The 13,417-nt window shown below is 38.3% G+C and overlaps 1 protein-coding gene across 5 annotated transcripts in view; it reads left to right on the forward strand.

The window, feature by feature from the left end:
- The window catches only part of ADGRV1 (adhesion G protein-coupled receptor V1), a 593,238-nt gene that overhangs the window by 530,280 nt on the left and 49,541 nt on the right, over positions 1-13,417 (forward strand). The window lies entirely within an intron of this gene.

Consider the following 13,417-nt stretch of genomic DNA (forward strand, 5'->3'; position numbering starts at 1 on the left):
TCATTTTGAACATCGAAGTAACTACACAAACATATTTCTTTTTCAGTAGGATTGATGTTTATCAACTTTGCAAATGGCAGCCATGTAAGATCAATGCACATATTTGGATTGTGGCTGGGTCTAGAAATTAGATCAATTGAGGAGTGAAATAGTGATGTTCAAGCAGTCCCCTCTTAAGTGTGATACTTAGTGAAATGAGAGTGTTTGGTTCACTAAAACATGACTGACATCCCCTAAGTCCAGCAGTGCCCAGCTTAAATTAGTTTTATAAGCATGCTTGGATAACTAGAAATTATATAACTGCAGCAAAAATGAAAGCTGAGATTTTTAGTACTTTTGTTAAATGGAAAAATGTTGCACCCTGATACTAACAAATGGAACAAATGAACACATTTTCCTTGTTTTCCAAAGTGAAAAGATCTGTCCTAGACTAAAAGAATTTCTTAAATTTATTAAATTATCTCTAAATAGTCCTTCTTTTGGCTACCATCTTGCAAGGATGTGTGGCAAACACACAGACATATACACACTTTCAGAATTGTAGCATACAATTGAAATGTGACTCCAATCATTTTTTAGGTTTGCACCTGAGCAGACAAACTCTTTAGTTAGATCATAGCTTACATGATGGTGCCTAATCAAGGATATTATCAACTTAGGAAGGGGAAAATACAAAATAACTGAAAGTTTAGAACCAAGTTGGTACAAGTTTCTATATAGACAACTGTCTGTGGTTATAGTTACAGGTGAGCACTTACTATTGCCAGGTGGTAAAGAAGACAGCCCAGCCTCTCTGGGATCTGATGATTCAAAGAGTAAACAGTTAGCTCTAAGAATCTAGTATGGCAGGTGCCATGTAAACAGAGCATTTTGAGAGTGAATAGGGGCCTATTGACCATCAGGGCAGAGCCATCAGGGCAGAGGCTCAGTCTTGGTCTCCTTTGGATCCCTAGGGCCTAGTGGAACTAAGAACAAGGTCCAGACCGACAGCCTGCAGGTGTGTTTTGCTTGGCAGACACACAATGTTATACAAAAGATTGTTTTAGATTTTCAAATATTTGCTGCAAACTTTTAAAATTGAGAATTTTCACATTAAAAACCTGAATTGCTGGCTTTTTTTGAAGGCAGTATTTGCATGGCAGCAATTTCCAAGCCCTGAGCAGACCTGATATACTTCATTCATTTTACTTGCCCCTGAGATTATGACACATTAATGCTTATTAAATAATAAATGAGTTTATGGTTAGAGATGGGAATTTCAGGCAGAGAAAACTGTTAGCCAAGGCTGCAAGAAGGGAAAATGAGTAATCTCGCCTAGATTAAGCAACGTGTTGAGAAGGAAAAAGAAAGGTCTTGCAATTAGAAAAGAAGTTGTGGGAGAGGAGACAGAAAGGGTAGATTGGTTTAAACGCCAGCTTTCCATGCTCGGGATGCTGAACTTCATTCAGTCTTTAAGCAAGGGGAAGCCATCAAAGTTGTGCTTTTTCTTTGTTTTGTCCTAATTTTTTAAATTTTGTCAATTTTTTTTTCATTTTGAATGGGATGACATGTTTGTACTGGAAGGATAACTGGAAATGTTTAGGAGAGGATATTGAAAAAAAGAGCAGCTCTAAGTAGGTAGGTTATTGTCATGTTTCAGACTGTAGATGTTCTGGCAGGGTGCCTGGGAATAAAAAGTAGGTGACAGGTTTGACAGTTGTTACAGAGATAAACACTTTTCATTTTATTGTTTAATTGACACGTAATAATTGTATACTTACGGGTACATAGTGACGTATTGATACATATAACAGGTAGTGATCAGATTAAAAGAATTAGCATATCTATCATCTCAAACATTCATCATTACTTTGTGTTGGGAATATTCAATATCCTCCTTCTAGCACTTTGAAACTATAAAATATTGTTAACTATAGTCATCCTGTAGTGCTATAGAAACAAGAACTTATTTCTTCTATCTAGCTGTAATTTTATATCTTTTAACAAATCTCTCCCTATCCCCTCTTTCCCCCTACCCTTCCCAGTTTCTAGTACCCTCTGTTCTACTTTTTACTTCTATGAGATCAACATTTTTTAACTTCCACACATGAGTGAGAACATGCAATGTCTAACTTTCTGTTCTTGGGTTATTTCACTTACCATAATGTCCTCCAGTTCCATCTATGTTGCTGTAAGTGATATTGGGTTGATGCAAAAATAATTGTGATTTTTGTCATTAAAAGTAATGGCAAATACTGCAGTTACATTTGCACCAACCTTTTCTTTTCTTTCTTTCTTTTTTTTTTTTTTTTTTTTGAGACAGAGTCTCTGTCACCCAGGCTGGAATGCAGTGGCGCGAACTCAGCTCACTGCAACCTCCCCCTCAGGCTCAAGTGATCCTCCCACCTCAGCCTCCCAAGTAGCTGGGACTACAGGCACATGCCACCATGCCTGGCTAATTTTGTTTGTTTGTTTGTTTGTTTGTTTTGTAGAGACAGGGTTTCGCCATGTTTCCCAGGCTGCTCGTGAACTCCTGAACTCAAGCAATCCACTTACCTTGGCCTCCCAAAGTGCTGGGATTATAGGCGTGAGCCACCGCACCCGGCCATCATTCTTTTTTATGGCTGAATAGTATTCCATTGTGTGTATTTACCATTTTCCTTGTCCATTCATTGGTTGTTGGACACCTAGGTTGATTCCACATCTTGGCTATTGCAAATAGCGCGGCAACAAACATGGGTGTGCAGATGTCTCTTCAATACACTGATTTTCTTTCCTTGGGATAAATGCTCAGTAGTGGGATGGCTGGATCATATGTAGTTCTATTGGCAATTTTTTTTAGGAACCTTCATACTGTTCTCCACAGTCGTTGTACTAGTTTATATTCCCACCAGCAGTGTAGAAGAGTTCTGTTTTCTCCGCATCATCACTAGCATTTATTTTTTGTCTTTTTGATGATAGTCATCCTAACTGGGGTGACATGATAATTCACTGTGGTTTTGTTTTGCATTTCCCTGATGATTAGTGATGCTGAGCATTTGTTCATATATTTGTTGGCCATTTGTATAACTGTTCAGATCATTTACCTATTTTATTCAGATTGCTTTTGCTGTTGAAAGGTTTGAGTTCCTTGTATGTTCTGCATATTATCTGTCAGATGAATAGTTTACAGATATTTTCTCTCATCTTCTAGGTTGTGTTTTTTACTTTGTTAATTGTTTCCTGCTGTGCAGAGGCTTTTTAGTTTGACATAATCCCATTTGTTTATAAAATAAGCATTTTATAAATGCTTCAGAACATTGGTCTAGGGAAAGATTTTATAAATAAGAATCTTTAGATTCTTATAATTTTATAAATAGATTCTTATTATATTTATAAACCTTTTGTTTATATTTATAGCCTGTAAAACCTTTTATTTATATTTAATATCCTTTTATATTTACAAACCTTTTATAAATAAGAATCTATTTATAAAATTATAAAGTGAAGCATTTCACCTTGTTTTCTTCCAGTAATTTTATAGTTTTGGGTCTTAATTTAGGTCTTTGATCCATTTTGAGTTGTTTTTTGTATAAGGTGAGAGTTGGGGGGTCTACATTTTTTATTTTGCATGTGGACATCCAGGTTTCCTAGCGACCTTTACTGAAGAGACTTTCCTTTCCCCAATTAATGTTCTAGCTGCCTTCTGTCAAAAATCAGTTGGCTGTAGATAATGTGGATTAATTTTGTGCTTCTCTATTCTGTTCCATTGGTCCACATGTCTTTGTTTATGCCAATACTATGCTGTTTTGGTTACTATAGCTTTGTAGTATATTTTGAATTCTGATAGTACAATGCCTTCAGCTTTGTTGTTTTGCTTAGGATTGCTTTAGTTATTTGAGGTCTTTTGTGATTCCACACAAATTTTAAGATTTTATTTTATATTTCTATTTCTGAGAAGAATGTCATTGGTATTTTGATAGGAATTACATCAACTCTGTAAATTGCTTTAGCTAATATGGTTGTTTTAACAATATTAATTCTTCTGACCCATGAGGAGCATGAGATAAATATTAATGAAATTCGGTTAACCAATTAAATATAGGAAGGTAAAGTGTGAGAGAGAAACATCACTTAGAAATTCCTTATGTGAATGAATGGCTGGGCACTGACATCTTTAGTCCAAATGGAGACCACATAAAGAGCAAGGTCTAGGGAATAAGCAGTGAAGTTGGTGAGATTTAGAAGACATTGCTAAATACTGTATACTAATGTTTTAGCAACTGGGTACAGAGATAGGGCTAATGAAAGAAATTGTTAATAAGTGATCAGAGAGCTAGAGAACCTGGATAGGGTTTGCAGTTGTGGGTAGAAAAGAAAGCTCAAGAGGACGCAATTCCTAACTCTGGCTAATGTAGCAGAGAAGTTAAATAGGATGAGAACGGAGGAGCAATGCGGTCTACAGCTGTGGTTCCCAAACCGTTATGTGCAGCAGAATTCCATGGGGAGCTTGTTAAAACACAGATGATAGGCCCCACACCCGGAGTTTCTGATACAGTAGGTCTGGGTGGAATCTGATCATTTGCATTTCTAATAAGTTTCCAGGTGGTACTGATTCGGCTGGCCTGGGAACTACAGTTTGAGAAAAAGAAGTGAAATAGAGACTGCAAAGAGAGAAAGAAATAGCTTAGGAAGGGAGGTTGGTTGGTTCAAAGGAGATTTTTTGGTTTTGTTTTCTCGTGACAAGAACCAACAAAGGAGAAATTGACATCTGGAGGAAAGATTTGTTGTCATGGCAAGATCATGGATGAGGCAGGAAGAACAGAAGAGATAGAGGGCTTCTCTGAGGGAGGAGTAGGAATGTTTTGTTTTGTTTTTGTTTTTGTTTTTCTCTGAGGCTGGGGAAAGAAAAAATGATTGGTGAACATGAAAAACTACTCTGGAGCTGAAAGTATGGAATGTTGGCATTTGCATGTAATGACCTCTGTTTTCTCTTAAAGGCAAGAGGCAAGGTCATTTGTTGAGAGGAATGGGTTCAAAGCATGAGATAAAAATTTTAAAAAGGTATGGAGCAGTTTCTAGACAGAACAGAAATAACTTAAACGAAAGATCATCAGGAAATGGATTGCTTAGAGAGAAATCAGTGGAATTCAATGGAGATTAGACAACTTAAATCTGTAATTGAGCCAGTCAGCAGTAATTAAATAAATGTAAGCCTTAGGATTACAATGGTAGCCTGGGTAACCTATCAAACCACATACGCAGGAAAAGTTTATTGAGCTCTTACGGAGGTTTGTAAAGAAAGGAGGACTGTGGAACATAATAGTATATGTCACTGGTACATGTAAGAAAAAATTTTGGTCTCTTTCTTTGAAGAACTTATTAGAAGCTAAGAATAAGTAAAAACTAAAAATATTTTAAACTCATGTTTAATGAGCTTAATTCAATCCAGGTGACATTACTGAAGCAGCAATGATTATTTGTACTACTGTTGGTTGTTACCTGGCGCACTGGCACATTCCTGGTACCAGGTGCTCAGTGAATCAGTCCTAAAAGTAATGCCTATTAAGAAACACTTGGAAAATATCCTTTCTCTAGAGTTTATTTTGGTTCATTTAACTTATAAATCGCTTGAGGTATTCAGTTTAGGCATTTCCATGGAATATGGCTACATAGTATTAATAGTAAGATTTTTTAAGTATGTTCCATAAACACTTGTTTGTTTTTTTACCCCCCAAATGGCTTTCATATTTCTCTACTGACTTTTGTCAACACTTGTGACCATAAAAGCATATTATGTATCTTATACTTGCTTACTACATTTTGCTAAGAGGAGATTACTGACTTACTTTTTATCTAGATTATTATGATGTCATAGGTGCTCTAAAACTGATGATTAAAAGAGATGGTATTTGTACAGTATTCTGATCTTTTTAAGTTTTTTAAGAAATATTTTTCAACACACATTCTAGAATCTGAGATCTCAGGATCTCTAGCCACCTCTGTCCTCTTTCTCTACAGTCTTTTTTTTTTCCTTTGAGACAGGGTCTCGCTGTTTCTCCCAAGCTGGAGGGCAATGACGTGATCATAGCTCATTGCAGCCTTGAACTCCTGGGCTCAAGCAGTCCTCCTGCCTCATCCCCACAAGTAGCTGAACTACAGGCACACACCACCATGCCTGGCTATTTTTTTATTTTTATTTTTTTGTAGAGACAGGGTTTCACTATGTTGCCTGGACTGGTCTTGAACTCCTGGCCTCGAGTAATCCTCCCACCTCAGCCTCCCAAAGTGCTGGAATTATAGGCATGAGCCACTATGTCTAGCCTAATTTTTTGATATTTAGTGTCTGATGCACTTTAAGTAAGAAAATCTTGATCACTTAAAATATCATCTAAAATATTTACCTAAAATTTATCACTTCCTAAAATTTCAAAAGTGAACTACCAAACTTACAATACATTTGCACATTTAGGAAAATGTATGTGAAGTATTTTGCAAAGCATTATGGATACAAATGCAAATGTAAGGTTTAAAAATCATCGTTCTAAACGTTTACTGTTAATTTTTGTTGTTGAATACTCTTTTTTAAACTATAAGGACTTCTTCTCGCCCAAGAACTGAACTTTTACTCAAATTCTTACTGGTCTATCCTTATTATTTACATTTTCTTGATAGTTTAAAAAATTAAACTGTTGGATATCAAGAGTGAGCAGAACATAGAGAATGAAGGTGAAAATGCCCTTTCAGTTTATTCAATCAGAATTGGTTCCTAATTCCAGTAGCTACTATATAACATGTGAGCATGATCATGATAATTGTGTTTTTGCCACTTCCCCATGATGTGAGGTTAACAAATCCTGATTTTCATTGTGCTTTATTTTATGTCAAAAGGGGGACTCTGACTTCAAAAGAGAAGAAAAGTACTTTTATACTTACATGCCTACTGAGCCCAGATTCCAAAGGCCTTGGGGTTCTATGTTTCCTTAACGCTGAATGGGCTTTCCAAGTGCATTGATCATGGTGGCTGCCGCGGTGCAAGACTCACCTCCTGCCAGCTTTCCAGCCCCAGCAGGAAAGAGCTTATTCCTAGATAAGAAAATCCTATGGAAGACCGGATGGTACCATCCTGGGTCACATCCCATGCAGGAACCAATCACAGGGTAACAGATACTCTGGCCAGGCCTGGGTCATGAACAGAATCCAGTAATGGAAAGAGTCAAGTTGGTTTCATAAAAAACCACATGGAATGGAATTCTTGCCAGAAGAAAGGATTCTCTGACCAACAGAAGGGGGCAACAGTGCTTGGCAGGCCAAAGTAACAGATGTCCACTATACTTACTTTCTAAATTTGCTTGTTCATTGATAGAAGTTTGGACAAGGCCAACGACAGCTTCTGTCACAAAACTAGGAAACTTTATCAGTGTGATATCAGTTTATTAGAATAGTACTTGTGATCTATCATATAACCAAATGTCTCTATATTGTCCACAAGAAATTCATAAGAAACTGTTTAATATTTTTTATTTTCCCGTTCCATTAATCCAATAACCTCTATTTTTAAAAAACTGAGTTGAGTTTGTCATTTCTAAGGGGATTCATGCTAATACTTATAGGTCATAAGTTTCTTAAACTATTCAGGCCAAGGTATACCCAAATTTGTATCATCATTTATTGGTAATAATCACCTGGTTTATACTCAGCTGGTAGGCCCTGGCAGAACCCTATCAGTTAAAATATTGAAAATAGCTACTGTCCAAACCTTGCAGGTGTTCCAGGCTTCCATCCACTGAGGTTAGAAGCATCTCTAGGCTTCCTGTCAGGGATCCTCCAGGATGCTAGTGCAGCACTAGACCTGCAGCCATTCTGATTGTGCAATGCTTATGCCACACTCATTATTAAATATTTTGCATATCACTCCTAGCTCTAATTATTGCTGAAATATTCTATTTTTAACCTGAACCAGTCAGATTCAGGCTGAAATACAGCATTTATTTCAGGTTTTCTTCTAGGAGGTCTCTCACACTTACTATGTTAGAATTTCACTGACAATTTTCTCACATGTAGAGAGAATCCCATGTAAGATAATGAGAGTAGCCAGCAGTAATAGACATGAGCTGCTTGGAGATGCTAGAAAATACGTTTGTGGAGAAGGTTCATATGCATAGAAGCTTTCCAAAATCTGAAACGCATTCTTCTTGGAATGCATAAGCTGGCAAGTGAGCAGAGCTTTGCACAGTGTTGGGATATGACACTTCTCAGTATGTCAGTTATGAGACTGCATTCTCCAGAGTACTGTTTGACTGTTTCTCTGTGACTGACTTGTACATGTTCGTTTGTACAAGCATCTGGTCTCGAGATGTTCCCTGGCACATTTTGAATCATTCCCTATTTCAGAGAGGGGAGTTACAACATGGAATTTGTAGCTAAAAATATATAGTCCATATTCAGACTTAAAGAGCCAGTTGGTTAAAATCATTTTCATTCCTAGCCCCATGTCTTAAGCTGCTAAATGGCTGGGAAATAAGTGATTGAAAGATAGCAACAGTTTCTTCCACCTGTTTTTTAAAAATTGTTATTTGGTGGTCACTAGAGTGTCTTAAACACATAAAACATTTTTCTTATTTAAAAAAACAAACAGTTCTCTCTCTCTCGCTCGCTCTTTTGCTCTCCACCCCACTCTGCCTTTTACCCTTTCTTTTCTTGCTTTCTATGTGTCTCTCATTGCTATATGTTGAATTTCAGTTTTAAAATTAAAGCCATCTTTTATGAAGAGATTTTCCCAAATGAAAGTAGTTTTTGAGGTATCATAAGAAATGGAACATATTTCTTTGCTCATAGAAAATATAGATTCCATCCCAAATGGAATATTGGATCAAATTAATAATCCCCGTTCAATTCCCACTTAGTATCCAGAAGGGTTCAGTGCAGGTGTCTGCTTAGATACAGTACATATTTAGTCTTGGCTGCTTCCTTTTGAGGATAAACAGCTCTTGAGAAATACACATTGTTAAATAATCAGTTACAGAGGACTAATTGTTTCAAGGCACTCCCTTTGCAATTGCTTTGCAACAGCCAACAGTAATAAGAAATGTCACTTTGTTTCCATTGGAGATTAGCACATGAACTATTCATGAAGAGCGGAAAAGCAGTCTTCCCAGAAAACCCTGGAATAAACATGTAGAAGCCAAGGGAGGCTGAGACTCTATCATTAATTTGTCCCAGAGCCACGTCAAATTCAGTGAAAAAAAAAATCACTACATTTGTTTTGTAGAGTGAGAATTCAAAGAGACTAATGAATGCCTCATGCGCCCTTCAAAACATCCCCAAAGGTTTCTATAACTTCACAAATAAATATATAGAAGCTGAGACAAGGAGGTGTACTTAAATTTTCTTGATCAGGTTGTGCCTCTCTGCCCCGTGTTCAGTAGCATCTAGGCTGGTGAAACACCTCTGTGTTTTTGAGCAACAAGCTAACTCCATTTCACAATGAGTGACAGTGTCTGACATTGCCTGCTCATTAGCCTGTTGATTGGCCAGGCATAGTTCTTTAGATAGACTGCAGGATTTTCACTTTTGTTTCATCTGGGTTCTCTAAATAAAAGTGTCAAGGTCTGATCTGCCAGTAAACATCTTCCACAAATACAGTTTTAGTAATGAGGGGCTTGAACAGACCATACCTTTTCATACCTGGCTTCCTCCTTCCAAACAGGTGCCTCCATTTTTTCTGCTCTAATTCGTGCTATCTTTGAATCTTTCAGGTTTTTTTCCTGTGATTTTTGCATTTTCTGAGCATTCTATGATCACATTTATTGCATCTTAAACAATGTGTTAATAACATGCTTTTCCTGGGCTCTGTGAGCCTTTACTTTGCCTGCAAAAAGATCTGGCACACTCCATTACTTGAAAGAGCAAACCTACAAGATTTAAACTAAACAAGATGCATACGTCCTCTTTAAAAGAGTTTGGGAGAGCAAAGCAAATGACATTTGGGACTCATTTTTACCTGGTCATTCAGATTCTTTGTCTTCGTGTTAACTGATAATTTTTTCCAGGATCTAAAATTTTATTCTTCTCTCTCATATTACTCAAATGTTGGGGTGGGGAGAATACGTTTTTTTCAAAATACCTTTATATGAATATTTTACACCAACATTTTGTAATGTTCAGCCATCAGATTTAGTAGAAGGTGCATGCAGTTAAGTGTCAAGCAACCTCTATTTTACCAAGCAACGTGAGTTATCCGCTTTTCAGAGGTGCTGATTTTGCCTCTAAATTTTGTCCTAAGGATTGTGTAAAAATATGTGTGTATAAATAAAATCTGTAAACTATGCAATATTTTACAAATGCAAATCATTATAGATGAATAAATGAGCGAAAAGAAGTGTTTATCTCAAGATATATATAAAGAAAACTGAGAGGCCAAAGAGCTGAGACTGTAAACCTAGTCTTTGACTCTTCTCCTATGGCATAGGCTCTCCCCATGAATGGTCGCATTCACCCACAGGTATTTCCTTCATGCGGATCCCGTAGCTCCTCTGTAACTACCATCACATTCCTTGGTTTGCAGTGTAGATCTGTTGTATGTCATTCACCTGCTTTCAGATATGTACCAAATGCCTTTAGGCTCAAGCAGGTAACTTATATGGCTGAAATGTGCTTATTGTGAGACTATAGGGATCAGTGGGAACTGCAAAAGAACTGGAGAACTCACACTCTTCCTAAAAGCACTCAAATGCAAATGAAAAAAGCAAACACTGTGCAGGCCAAGCAAAAGCTATTGCAGGCTAAATTTCCATGGATGGCAGTCAGTGTGCAATCTCAGGATAAGTTCAAATTTTTCCCTCTTAAGAGAATTTATTTTCTTTTGGAGGGCAAATTGAATATAGGCAGACCACCTTGATCCAGTAGAAAATGGGTTTCCACAGCTCAAAGATTACCTTCCCATTGAGGCCTTCCTTTACCTCCTCTAAGAAAGTCAGTTGTTCCATAATTATAGTCCCTCAGTATATTGTGTATATATTCCTAATAAATCCTAGCATATTGTATCCTTAGAAAAAGAAACAGGCTGGGCGCAGTGGCTCATGCCTACAATCCCAGCACTTTGGGAGGCCGAGGTGGATGGATCCCCTGAGGTCAGGAATTCGAGACCAACCTGGCAAACATGGTGAAACTCCATCTCTACTAAAAATATAAAAATTAGCTGGGCATGCTGGCATGTGCCTTTAGTACCAGCTACTCAGGAGGCTGAGGCAGGAGGCTGAGGCAGTGAGCCGAGATCACGTCACTTTACTCCAGCCTGGGCAACAGAGCAAGACTGCATCTCAAAAAAAAAAAAAAAAAAAAAAAAAATGCCCGGTCCAGTGGCTCATGCCTGTAATCCCAGCACTTTGGGAAGCCAAGGCAGACAGATCATGTGGTCAGGAGTTTGAGACCAGCCTGGCCGACATAGTGAAACCCCATCTCTACTAAAAATACAAAAAAATTAGCTGGGCGTGGTGGCAGGAGCCTGTAATCCCAGCTACTTGGGAGGCTGAGGCAGGAGAATCATTTGATCCTTGGAGGCAGAAGTTGCAGTGAGCTGAGATTGCACCACCGCACTCCAGCTGGGGCAACAGTGAGAGACTTCATCTCAAAAACACATAACCACACAGAAAGATGGCTGGGTGCAGTGGCTCAAGCCTATAATCCCAGCACTTTGGGAAGCTGAGGTGGGTGGATCACCTGAGGTCAGGAGTTCGAGACCAGCTTGGCCAACATGGTGAAACCCCCTCTCTACCAAAAATACAAAAATTAGCTGGGTGTGGTGGCACACACCTGTAATTGCAGCTACTCAGAAAGGCTGAGGCAGGAGAATTGCTTGAACTGAGGAAGCGGAGGTTGCAGTGAGCCAAGATCACACCACTGCACTCCAGCCTCGGCAACAGAGCAACTCCGTCAAAAGAAAGAAAGGCCAGTGATGGTGAGCATTTTTTCATGTGTTTTTTGGCTGCATAAATGTCTTCTTTTGAGAAGTGTCTGTTCATGTCCTTCGCCCACTTTTTGATGGGGTTGTTTGTTTTTTTCTTGTAAATTTGTTGGAGTTCATTGTAGATTCTGGATATTAGCCCTTTGTCAGATGAGTAGGTTGCGAAAATTTTCTCCCATTTTGTAGGTTGCCTGTTCACTCTGATGGTAGTTTCTTTTGCTGTGCAGAAGCTCTTGAGTTTAATTAGATCCCATTTGTCAATTTTGGCTTTTGTTGCCATTGCTTTTGGTGTTTTAGACATGAAGTCCTTGCCCATGCCTATGTCCTGAATGGTAATGCCTAGGTTTTCTTCTAAGGTTTTTATGGTTTTAGGTCTAACATTTAAGTCTTTAATCCATCTTGAATTGATTTTTGTATAAGGTGTAAGGAAGGGATCCAGTTTCAGCTTTCTCCATATGGCTAGCCAGTTTTCCCAGCACCATTTATTAAATAGGGAATCCTTTCCCCATTTCTTGTTTTTGTCAGGTTTGTCAAAGATCAGATACTTGTAGATATGTGGCATTATTTCTGACGGCTCTGTTGTGTTCCATTGATCTATATCTCTGTTTTGGTACCAGTACCATGCTGTTTTGGTTACTGTAGTCTTGTAGTATAGTTTGAAGTCAGGTAGTGTGATGCCTCCAGCTTTGTTCTTTTGGCTTAGGATTGACTTGGCGATGCGGGCTCTTTTTTGGTTCCATATGAACTTTAAAGTAGTTTTTAAGAAAATGTGGCACATATACACCATGGAATACTATGCAGCCATAAAAAATGATGAGTTCATGTCCTTTGTAGGGACATGGATGAAATTGGAAATCATCATTCTCAGTAAACTATCGCAAGAACAAAAAACCAAACACCGCATATTCTCACTCATAGGTGGGAATTGAACAATGAGAACACATGGACACAGGAAGGGGAACATCACACTTCGGGGACTGTTGTGGGGTGGGGGGAGGGGGGAGCGATAGCATTGGGAGATATACCTAATGCTAGATGACGAGTTGGTGGGTGCAGCGCACCAGCATGGCACATGTATACATATGTAACTTACCTGCACATTGCGCACATGTACCATAAAACCTAAAGTATAATAATAATAATAATAATAATAAAAGAAAAAAAAAAGAAAGAAAGGGAAGGAGGGAGGGAGGGAGGGAGGAAGGGAAGGAAATGGGTTTCAGGCCATGTGAAGGTTAACCAATCTATTTATAGTTTTCTCTCTCTTGAGACAAAGTGGAAATTTGTTGAGGGGACCCAGGACTCCAGTGAAAGCCTATTGTGTTTTGTAGAAACCTCCCCTCCTTGTCTCTGAACTCCATTTTTTCATTCCCTAATACTATGAGACTCTTGAATTCATTACTGAACTTCTTAGCTTCTGAGCAGCTGCTTTCTGCTTAGTCCCCATAGCCTTTCCTCTTGTGCACAGGCAGCTTCAGAAGTGGAACATGCCGT

Source organism: Pongo pygmaeus, chromosome 4, assembly GCF_028885625.2.
Source record: "Pongo pygmaeus isolate AG05252 chromosome 4, NHGRI_mPonPyg2-v2.0_pri, whole genome shotgun sequence".
Classification (NCBI taxonomy): Eukaryota; Metazoa; Chordata; class Mammalia; order Primates; family Hominidae; genus Pongo; species Pongo pygmaeus.